The sequence below is a fragment of the Oryctolagus cuniculus genome, chromosome 3 (genome assembly GCF_964237555.1).
Source record: "Oryctolagus cuniculus chromosome 3, mOryCun1.1, whole genome shotgun sequence".
In the NCBI taxonomy this organism is placed as follows: Eukaryota; Metazoa; Chordata; class Mammalia; order Lagomorpha; family Leporidae; genus Oryctolagus; species Oryctolagus cuniculus.
Window position 1 is genome coordinate 131,700,431 of NC_091434.1, and position 11,712 is coordinate 131,712,142.

The 11,712-nt window shown below is 41.3% G+C and overlaps 1 protein-coding gene across 7 annotated transcripts in view; it reads left to right on the forward strand.

The window, feature by feature from the left end:
* The window catches only part of DOCK4 (dedicator of cytokinesis 4), a 520,558-nt gene that overhangs the window by 179,100 nt on the left and 329,746 nt on the right, over positions 1 to 11,712 (forward strand). The gene's annotated exons all lie outside the window — the stretch shown is intronic.

Sequence of the window (11,712 nt, forward strand, 5' to 3'; positions counted from 1 at the left end):
TTTTTATCAATTTCTGTGGTTAAGTTTCTTCTGCAACATTTTTCTCAAGGTGGCCATGTTTCTCTTCTGTATGGAGCACAATAATTTATTCAACAAAACTCTTATTATTGGATATTTTAAAATTATACATGGGGTATAATTTCTTCTATTTGTATCATTTCAATAGGAAGACCTTTGTGTTTAGAATTTTAGGTAGAAGATAAAATTTGATGGTACAGCATCTGGAAATATCATATCTATTCCTTGACTACCCAGCTGGAAATTTTCCACTTAATCATTTTTATTACTTATTGGCTTCATTAAACTTTCTCTGTAAAACATTTTGACCTTACTTAAAGTTGGCTTAGCATACATATACTGAAATCTGTATTTTCACAGGTAATGGGCTACATGCAAGACAGTCATATGTACATGCCCCAAAGCATTTACATTTTATCAGTTAAAACAGCAGTATTTAATAAGGTAATTGCAGTAGAGTATACATGATATAGGGCAGGGGCTGAAAATTCAAAGCTAACTGAAGCCAAGCAGGGCTGGGCAGAAGGAATAGTGATAATTGGAGACTATCCTTCATCTCAAGGAATCAGTTAGTATTGAACTCAAAGTAAGTTATTAACATGAGAAATGAAATCCAAAATAACTAGATTTTCTGATTTTTCGGAAAAAGCTGGAAATTTATTTTTGAAAAACTCCTAATTCTTGGATGTTGGCAGTAACTATAATTGTTTTTAAAACATGGTCTAGGCCATGGTATAGGTGCTGTAGATCTCATCTGGTTCATAACCTTAAGAGGGGGTAGTTTGGGAGGGCAAGTGGTCAGCAATCAAGGAGTCAGGCAATCCTTCACAAAGAAAAGGCCTTTCCCATACTCCTCTTTTCAGGGTGGTACCTTAATTTATAAAATCTAGAAGCTATCAAGTAGGCAATTACTTCAGGGGAGAGAAAAAAAGGGAGACTAACTGTTATAACTAGATTTATGCATTTCTAAGGACCCCCCAAATGAAATCCTTTTTAAAACCATCAATTTTCTACAGCGCACAGTGAGAGCTTGGTAATACAGTCTGATCTGCAGGATTGTTGCAAGGTCTTTTTCTCTGTAGGTAAACAGTAAATATCTGTACATTGAAATAATAATGTAAGAGATGGAGACGATTTCCATATCACTTATATAAAGCATGGACTGTAGTTGAAGTGTATATGTTAAATATGAATGATGATTCTAGAGGATGGTGGAAATGAAAATATGAAACATTATAATATATCATATCAGGGTATAAGAATGTGAACTCAGCCTCTCTGGTCTGCCTTTTCCTGTTGTTTACTTTGTACCTGGAAGACTCAGTTATCTCTCAGAAGCAAAGAAGGAGCTAGAATGAACTGGACCACCTTCATGCTGGTGACCTTGCAGGCATGTACCATTCCTTAGACTGAGAAGTTAATGACATTGGTCTAACATGCTGGGTTTTTTAAAAGTTCATAATGAATTGCCATAGCCATGATCTTGTGTATAGCCACAAAGCTTTTGAGTTGATGACTAAGGATCAGGGAATTAAATCAGCTCTAGCAGCTACAGAGGTTATACCCTTTCCATAAATCCAGGGATTGGTTCTCTGGTTGGGGATTGTGTAGCTTCTGCTTAGGTTGTATGATGTTGTTGCTTTGGCCACTTGGAAGAGCAAAGTGGTTCTTGTTACTGGTTTTCAAGACACATGCTGGATGCCAGTGGAGGTGGTAGCCTGACCTGTGCGCAAGAGAAGCTCTCGGGCAGTGATGGCATGGGGGTGACAACACTGCTGCCTTCAGACGACACGCTCGCTTGCCATATTGATCTTCCGTCCTCATGCAGTTATGGGCAGGGTGACATTAGTATTCATCACCACTCCGCCTCTCCTACCCCTCTTCCCTACAAAGTTTTTGAAGCATCAAAAAGTCCCCAAAATAGAGATCAGCTATCAATATGATACGCCTGATAATTAATTTTTCAAGAGCCCTTTGATCTCATCTTCATGTTTTTCCTCTGTATGTGTTTATATGGCTTCATGGCTTCCGTCCTATGAAACAGCAAATAATGGCTTTAAGTTTTTGTAAAATCCAAGACATGATGATTTATAAAATCCAAGGAACACAGAAAAATAGAAGACTATTATAAATCACCTCCAAGTCTTAGTGCCAGAGACAAAATGCTATCAACTGGGGAATGTCATTTTCTTCATATATATAGGGAGAGAGAAGGGTAGATTAATGGACAGGTAGACATGCATGAATAATTTTATAGCTGTGTATACATGGTATACATGATATTTTAAAAATTAAAGCATTACATTTAATAAAATGAAACTGGAGGGACTTTTGAACTACTGACAGATTTCCATCATAAAGATCTTAGTTTCTGAAATAATTTCTCCAAGGTAAGGTAAGGGGAAGAGTTGAGAACTGTTAGGAGGTTAGAGCTACACAACCATTAGAATTGCTGAAATGAACAAAACTGTAAATATAATGTTAATTAAGCACGTGGTACAGGTAGAACTCTCTTGCACTTTTGGCAGGGAAGTGACATGATACTAACCCAATGGGAAAATATCTTTTTTTTTTTTTTTAACAGGCAGAGTGGACAGTGAGAGAGAGAGAGAGAGAGACAGAGAGAAAGGTCTTCCTTTTGCCGTTGGTTCACCTTCCAATGGCTGCCGCGGCCAGCGTGTTGCGGCCGGCGCACCACGCTGATCCAAAGGCAGGAGCCAGGTGCTACTCCTGGTCTCCCATGGGGTACAGGGCCCAAGCACTTGGGCCATCCTCCACTGCACTCCCGAGCCATAGCAGAGAGCTGGCCTGGAAGAGGGGCAACCGGGACAGAATCCGGCGCCCTGACCGGGACTAGAACCCAGTGTGCCGGCGCCACTAGGCAGAGGATTAACCTATTGAGCTGCGGCGCTGGCCTGGAAAATATCTCTTACAAGTTAAATGTACCCCTATCTTATGATCCAGTAAGTCTATTAGTGTTTACATGTAGAAATGATAACTCATATTCACAGAAAGATTTGTGTAAGAATATTTACTCGAGATTTATTCCTAATTAAAACACTTAGAAATAATTTCCATAAATAAACTCTCGCAAAAGGTATGTAGCAGAATAATATATTGCAGTTTAAAAAGGGTTTGTTAATATATGTAACAGCATGGACCAATTTCACATCATTTTTGTTGGCCAAAAGAAAGCAAGGCACACTCAGCCGGCGCAGTAGTGCAGTAGGTTAATCCTCCGCCTGCGGCGCTGGCATCCCATATTGGCGCTGGTTCTAGTCCCAGCTGCTCCTCTTCCAACCCAGCTCTCTACTGTGGCCTGGGAAAGCAGTGGGGGATGGCCCAAGTGCTTGGTTCCCTGCACCCATATGGGAGACCAGGAGGAGGCACCTGGCTTCTGACTTTCGGTCCGCATAGCTCCAGCCATTGTGGCCACGTGGGAAGTGAACCAACAGAAAGAAGACCTGTCTCTCCCTCTCACTGACTGTAACTCTCTCTCTCTCAAATAAATAAATAAAACCTTAAAAAAAAGGAAAGAAAGTAAGGCACAAAAGAGTATTGTATAAGTCCACTTACAGCATCAAGAATAGGCAACATCTGTGTACCAATAGAAGTCAGAACAGTGGTTGCCTATGAGGAAGAAGATTGGAAATGGGCAAGAGGATATTTTTGAGATGTGATCACAGTGTTTGGGATGAAAACTGGGATATTGCTTAAAGAGCATATAGAAATGCAAGATTTGTGTGCTTTATTGTATATAATTATACTTCAGTATAAAAAGTTGGCCACACATTAAATGTAGACATTTTAGATATTACGTGTTGTCTCCCTGCTACAAGACGAGAGGAAGTTAACACTCTTGTACTTCCTCCTAGCCCCCTTCAATTTATGTGTATTCGTTTTTCCTTTTTTCAGGTTTTGTGGCATTCATTCTCTGCTCTGCAATCATAATCCCCCAGTTGTTTAGTCTTAGTTCTGTATTTAAATAGATTCTGTGCTCACCATGGATCCTTTTGCCACAGTTTTTCCATGTCTGAGTTATTTATTTTGATTCATCTCTTGTTTACTCAGATTTCATTGTCAAGTACTTTTTTTGGTTTATTTATTCTAAGGGAAGACTCATGGATGCTCTATTTCCTGCATATTTAAAAGGTTGCAAATGCCTGTGTTTTGTTTTTAAACTTAAACCATAAGTTAGTTGAATTTAATATTCCTGGGTCGTACTTTTTTCTTTTTAAAGGCACAGCCTCACTGTCTTTTGATATTGCATATTATTGTAAAAAGTGTGTACTCAGCTTATTTTTGTTGCTCTTTGTTTTGCACTACTTTGTTTACTCCATGCCTGAATATTTTTATTCTTACGTTCTATAACTTAATCACATTATAGATTGATTTCTCCATTAGTGTGTATAAGTTTTCCCTACCATTGTAATTCCCTAATGTCCTTTTGATCTGCAGATTCAGTTCTTCCTTTGAAGAGCTTTTTAATAGTATGTTGTAATTCTCTGTAGTGATTCTGTTTTTTGAATATGAATATTTTTCTCCTTTTCTCCTTTTCTTCTTTGTGAGTTTTCCTTCAAGAACAATATACTTCGATTTGATTGTCAATGATTTTCCATGAATCACTTTCTCTACTTTTAGCTTGTCTTTTCCCGTTGCATTGTGATTGTTTCTAGCCTTTATACCATTCATTAGATTTTCAACTCTGTATCTTGCTATTTCTAGTTTATTATATTATTAAATGAATAATACTATAGTTTAATTTTCTATGAGTTTCCTGATTTCTACAATAGTCCTCTTATTTTGGTCTCTAGTTCTATCATCTAGTCTTTGTGTCCTTATCTCTGTAATGTGACATGCTCAGTGAAAGTAGTTGTCTGTTTTGGAAGTTATGTTCCTTACAATCATAGTTCTCCATCTGTCTTTTGCATGCTAAAAGTTAATTTTCTTTCCTGGTAATTTAAAAAATTCCTTTTTATTTGAAAAGATATCGATCATTTGAGGAATTTTATTTAGTGATCCCATTTGATTCCACTATTGTGACCTAGTTCATTATAAAAATTTTGTTATCTCATTGGTCAAATGGTTTATGCTTGTGTATCCTCTCTGTCTCCCTCACATCCTTACAACTGAATACACACATGACCATCTTTCATTTGTTTATACATGTGTGCAAGTGAAAATGCAAGTCCCTTTAAATTAAAATAAAGGCTGAAAAAGAGCTAATAGCCAAAACCCAATCAAAACTGCAATAGATTCACGCATGAATTAAAAATGCATTCCCAAGAGTTGAAGGGGGAGGAAGGGTAGGAGCATGGGGAGGAGAGAGGGTAGGGTGGGGAGGACCACTATGTACTTAAATCTGTATATATGAAATTTGTTTACCTTAAATAAAAAAACTAATTATTTACATTGACTCCTGAGACATATCTGCCTTGAAATTGAAGAGGAAAAATATGAGGCATCACAACAAACTTTGGTAAAATTAAAATCTTTCCTAGAAGCTATGTTTTAAAATCATATTTATGTCACTGTAATAGTATATCATGCAGTATCATACTATATATGTACTATTAGCATACTCTTATATCATTTTCAACTGACTTATGATATCAGAAAACACATGGAAACTAATAAACCTTGGTACTTCACAGAAAAAAAGGAAAAGAAAATGCATTGCCTTTTGGCAGGATTTGTAAGTTTAGATACTGTTATTTCGGATGCCTATTTCTAGGGATTGCTCCAGATTGAGCAATACATTCAACACTGAAATCCTAATGCTGATGTGAGTTTTACATTGAGTTTACTAGTTCTCTTAAGACCTAATTTTTTTTTTCATGAATAAAGAAGATTATGGTCCCTTGGGGGGAACTAGTGGCTCAGATTTCCAAAGACTATGTTAGTTTGGGGCAATGAGTATCAACAGTGGAAAGTTGTGCTGTTTCTCTGCATCTGTGTCCTTAGCAGAACTGTTTTATGTTTGTTTGTTTGTCTGTTTGTTTGTTTTGACAGGCAGAGTGGACAGTAAGAGACAGAGACAGAGAAAGGTCTTCCTTTGCTGTTGTTCACTCCCCAATGGCCACTTTGGCCAGCGCGATGCGGCTGGCGCACCGCGCTGATCCGAAGCCAGGAACCAGGTGCTTCTCCTGGTCTCCCTTGCAAGTGCAGGGCTCAAGGACTTGGGCCATCCTCCACTGCACTCCCTGGCCATAGCAGAGAGCTGACCTGGAAGAGGAGCAACTGGGACAGAATCTGGTGCCCCGACCGGGACTAGAACCCGGTGTGCCGGCGCCGCAGGTGGAGGATTAGCCTATTGAGCCGCGGCGCCGACCAGCAGAACTGTTTTAATAATTTTGTGACCGTGGAAGTCAATCAGCCACTTGTAACCCATAAAATCAGAAACAATAAGCCTAGTCTTAACTGATTGTGCCAGGAAAACAGTGGTACAGCCTAAAAGAGGGTAAGATTTGAGGTTTAAATGAAGGTGAGAAATCATTGCAAATAGATTCTACAGAAATGCAAGGCATGCTTGACAACATTACTGAATTCGTTAGCGGGATGTCATGTGTACCATCCGGGTATATGTCCTCTCTGGAGGGCACTTTTGCTTGGTTGTATTCTGTTGTCAAGTGGTGTGGGAGTGTTCAGAAATCCACTGATAAGTCTGAAGTTTTATGCTGTATTGTTGTTCTCTTCTTCAAACTTAACAGATAATAATGAGAAATTATCATTTTAATATTTGCAATCATTAGCCCATTTTTTCTTTTTTCTTTTTTTTTAATTTTTTGACAGGCAGAGTGGACAGTGAGAGAGAGAGAGACAGAGAGAAAGGTCTTCCTTTGCCGTTGGTTCACCCTCCAATGGCCGCCGCGGCCGGCGTGCTGCGGCCGGCACACCGTGCTGATCCGATGGCAGGAGCCAGGTACTTCTCCTGGTCTCCCATGGGGTGCAGGGCCCAAGCACTTGGGCCATCCTCCACTGCACTCCCGGGCCACAGCAGAGAGCTGGCCTGGAAGAGGGGCAACTCGGACAGAATCCGGCGCCCCGACCAGGACTAGAACCCGGTGTGCCGGCGCCGCAAGGCAGAGGATTAGCCTAGTGAGCCACAGCGCCGGCCCAGCCCATTTTTTCTAATTGGAATAGTGAAGAGAGTTTTCCTCTTTCTGAATTATGTTGTATCTTTCTGCATATTATACTTAATTTGGGATTATGTGCTTTACATTGAGCTTTCCATGTGTAATATGAAAATCAGGAAACAATTAAAATATACCTTATCTCTTACAGGATTGTTTGCTTGCTCAGATTTATTGCTGCTAAAATAAATGCATGCCTTTAGTGATTTAAGTCAGATGTGATTTTTGAGTTTCATTTTATTTGCATTTTTTAGCCAAATTGAGTGATTTGGTACCTCCTTTCCCCTTTTGTCGCTCCCCCTCTTCATGGAGGAACGACACAGGACCCTGCGCTGTTCTTTCGTCTGCTCGGCCCTCCCCGGGTTTGCTGCTGGTTCTTCCCGGGTTGGCTACCGACCCTTCCACCTCCGTGGAAGGGCGGTTCCCCCTGCCACCTTCCCCACTTCCGCAGGGGAGCGGCACACCGCCGGCCGGCTCTCTCGGGGGCTGCACAGGTGTTCCTTCAGGTAGATGTTCCCCTTAGATGTTCCTGGTGCATGCTGTCTCTCTCCTCCCTTCTAGTCCTCTTCCGCCAATCCCAACTCTGCTACCCACACGCCGAGTACGCTGCCCTCCTCCAATCAGGAGCAGCTCCTGCTGTTTATTGGTTGAACTGGAGGCAGCTGTGTAGAAGCTGTTTCTCCCTTCTCAGTGCCATATTGTGGGAGAGCAGATGCATAGAATAAGTCTTAATTCCAGTAACTTAGTCTAGTCCGAGTTGCTCCCAGTTGCTCCCCACACCCTTTCCTTTGGGAATGTTTTAAAACAAGGTTTTTCTTTTTCCTTAGAGATTTGAATGCTTTCTTCTTGCTGAAAGTGAAATATATATTAGATGAAATTATCCAACTGATACTTGAGCAGTAATTTTTTAAAAAACATTTCAGCACAGTTTGAATTCTACAAAAGAAAAATTGAGTGGTAGTAATACTAAGAGTTCTCATATGCCCCTCACCCACATTTCCCCTATTAGCATCTCATATTAGCATCTTTGAGGCTATGAATAAAACTAGTATATTTGTTTTCACTGCTTCTTTTCATGTCACGTCCTCCCTCTTTTTTTTTTTTAAAGATTTATTATATTTATTTGAAAGAGTTACAGAGAGAGGTAGAGACAAGAGAAGTCTTGCATACACTAGTTTGCTTCCCAAATGGCCTCAATGGCTGGAGCTAAGCTTATCTGAAACCAAAAGGCAGGAGCTTTATCCAGGTCTCCTACATAGGTGCAGGTGCCCAAGGACTTGGGACATCCTCCGCTGCATTCCCAGGCACATTAGCAGGAAGCTGGATCAGAAATGGAGCAGCTGGGACTCGAACTGGCACCCCTATGGGTTGCTGGCTTTAACCTACTCTGCCACAGCATGGACCCCTCATATACCCCCTCTGTAGGCAAATGTGGGGCTTTGGCAGGAAATAAGGTGATAAAATTAACTAATACAGGATTACAGTGGGATGGCTGGAAATGTAAAATCTTGACTGCCTTTCAGCCTCACTTGCTGTTTTATATGATATTCACAGAACACACAGTAACCTGCGTGCAACACAATATTGGAAAGGAAGGAGTCCAAAATAAGACAGATCCTTTGTTTCCTTACAACAAGCATCACCAAAAGGCCCCTTTGAAACAAAAAGCAAATGCCCAGGAGTAGAAGCCAAGGACAGCATGGATAGTATAGTGATATACAAAAGATTTTTTAAAACAGTTTAATCAGGGCTGGCGCCGCAGCTCAATTGGCTAATCCTCCACCTTGCGGCGCCAGCACCCCGGGTTCTAGTCCCAGTCGGGGCACCGGATTCTGTCCTGGTTGCTCCTCTTCCAGGCCAGCTCTCTGCTTTGGCCCGAGAGTGCAGTGGAGGATGGCCCAAGTGCTTGGGCCCTGCACCCCATGGGAGACCAGGAGAAGCACCTGGCTCCTGGCTTCCGATCAGCGTAGTGTGCTGGCCGCAGAGCGCTGGCCGCAGCGGCCATTGGAGGGTGAACCAACAGCAAAGGAAGACCTTTCTCTCTGTCTCTCTCGCTCTCACTGTCCACTCTGCCTGTCAAAAAAAAAAAAAAAAAAAGAGAGAGAGACACACACAGTTTAATCAGGGCCTCTACCATCCGTCACAGTAGTTGGGTTATCTAGCTACAGCTCTTGATTCCAGCTTCTTGCTAGTACAAATCCTGAGAAGCAGCAATGGCTCAAGTATTTGGCTTCTTGTCACCCATGTGGAAGACCTGGATTGAGTTCCCAGCTCCAGGCTGCAGTCCAGTCTAGCCCCAGCCATTGTGGGCATTCAGGGAGTAAACCAGGGTTTGCCTGTCTCTCTCTCTCTTGTCTCTCAATCAAATAAATAAAATTTTTGAAAAGTATTCTGGAGTTTAAACAAATAAAATAAGAATCTGATCAGTTTATTTGTTTTGGGATTCTGATATTTGGAGTTTATAATCATTTGCTTAGGATTTCCTGCTTGACATGAGCAGCACAATAAGCCTAATTAGTTGTCAAATATTTTAGTTGAAAATCATAAAGGACGTTTTTTAGTTTCTCTGTTAGTGTAGATATTTTGTATGCACTCTCTTCTTAAACATTTCATAATTTTGAAGCAGCTGTGGTTTGGACAGAATAACAAAATACTGACTTTTCTCCAAGATGATGTACACATTGTCACCCATCACACTTTTCTTGCTGTCAAAATTTTCTGAGCTTGCTATGACCTACTTAAAGGTCTTATGACAAGATTAGAAATTCTAGTGAATTTTGTGCTGGAGACTGGATTCTGCATTTGTACTTGTGTTTCCTAGCTTGTTCCTATGGAGATAATGGCCAGCCTTGTCATACAAACCCACTGCTTGCTTTTTTGGTATACATGCATTTTGGTTTGACTCTCTCAGAAGCAATATCATTTGATTTGGTTGATTTGACTTTGTAATATAGCGTGTGCATATCTTTTAGTATTTTGTCAGAAGACATTTTAATGACATGTTCACCTCACTTTAATTCCAGTTGTCAGCATTTCCCTTATAAATCTGTATTTTTCAGGGGTTAATCTAATAGTTTTAAGAATGTTCTGGAGTGAAGCAAGCAATCATCCTGCAGCAATGAGATTAATTTGAAGAGGGCTGAAGTGATGAAATACACATCGCGAATTCTCTTTGAAAAGAAATCAGTGTATGAATTAATAAGCTCAAGAGAGAGGAAAAGGGAGTTTGTGGTAGAGAGTGAGAAAGAGGCTCCAGCTTGATTAAAGGTGGGACTGAGCCGGGTATTGTGGCCTAGTGTTAAGCAGCTGGTTGGAATGCTTGCTACCCATATCAGAGTGTCTGGTTCAAGTCTGGCTCATCTGCTTCCAATCCAGCTTCCTGCTCATGTGTAGCCTGGCAGGCAGCAGGTGATGGCTTAAGTGCCTGAGTCCCTGCCGTGCACATGAAAGACCCAGATGGAGCTGCAGGTTCCTTACCTTAGCCTGGCCCAACCCTGGCTAATGTCTGTACCAGCAGATGGAAGATTGCTTTCTCTCTCTTTGTTGCTCTGCCTCTCAAATAAATAAGTAATTTAAAAAAAAAAAAAAGAGTAGGATGCAGTGTAATGAAAAATTACAAAAGCTAGGCTTGGTTTTCTTTCTGAGATGTTTGTAGGAAGATGGGATAATCTTTAACACTGCAAAACTCAAGAGAAAGGATAGAGGAGGAGGGGAAGGAAGGAGGGCAGAAAGAACTGTGTAGAGTAGGGGAGTGGGGTTAAGATTTCCTGAGTCAACAAATAAACCCCATAGCATCTGCATAAATAGGTGAGAGAACGGCGCTTCGCTTCTACAAAGCCCAGTAGACAGGAAAGAGTTGAACAACTGCAGGAAGCATGTCTTGCTGGGTCGGCAGTGAATTAGACTGCAGGCCACCCTTGTGGGCTGGAGACCTGAGCCAGCCCCTCTTCTAGCATAGTAACGTGCAGTGTCATCCCTTCCTGCTTTTTTCTTGTTTGCTGCTGTCTCTGATTCTTTGGCCTACCTGTTAGTAAGTAACGGCCATGGTTTTATAGTGCTCCTACATAATGTTTCTGCTGTTTTCTGGTTTGATGACACAGTGAATGGGACAGGTGGGCATAGGTTTACCATGATGAGCTGCAAGTTACAAGAGACTATATGTGACTTTTGCCTTACAAATCTCTGCCCCTTGTCCTGCATTTCATCCTTTCTCCTGTGTTTCCCATAGATTATGGGAATCCCCCTCAACCTGGGAAATCCAAGGTGCTGACTTGCTGGAGCGATCGTTTGACCCAGGACATCTTCAGGGTATTCTGAAGATTTGTCACTCTGTGAAAGCTTCTTTTCATAGCAGGTTCTATCTACATGGCCCTGGACTTTTGTGTGTCCTAAAGCACAAAGTCTCGACCTAAATTGAAACTCTGTCTTGTCAGTTCTGGCTGAAGTTCGAGGGAGTAGTCTGCTGAGACTTTGCTTGTTGCCTGACTGCAGAGGGTGTAATATCTGTGGGGCCTTTGCCCCCATGCTGCAGGGAGTGCATATATTGGTTTTAGAGGCTGAA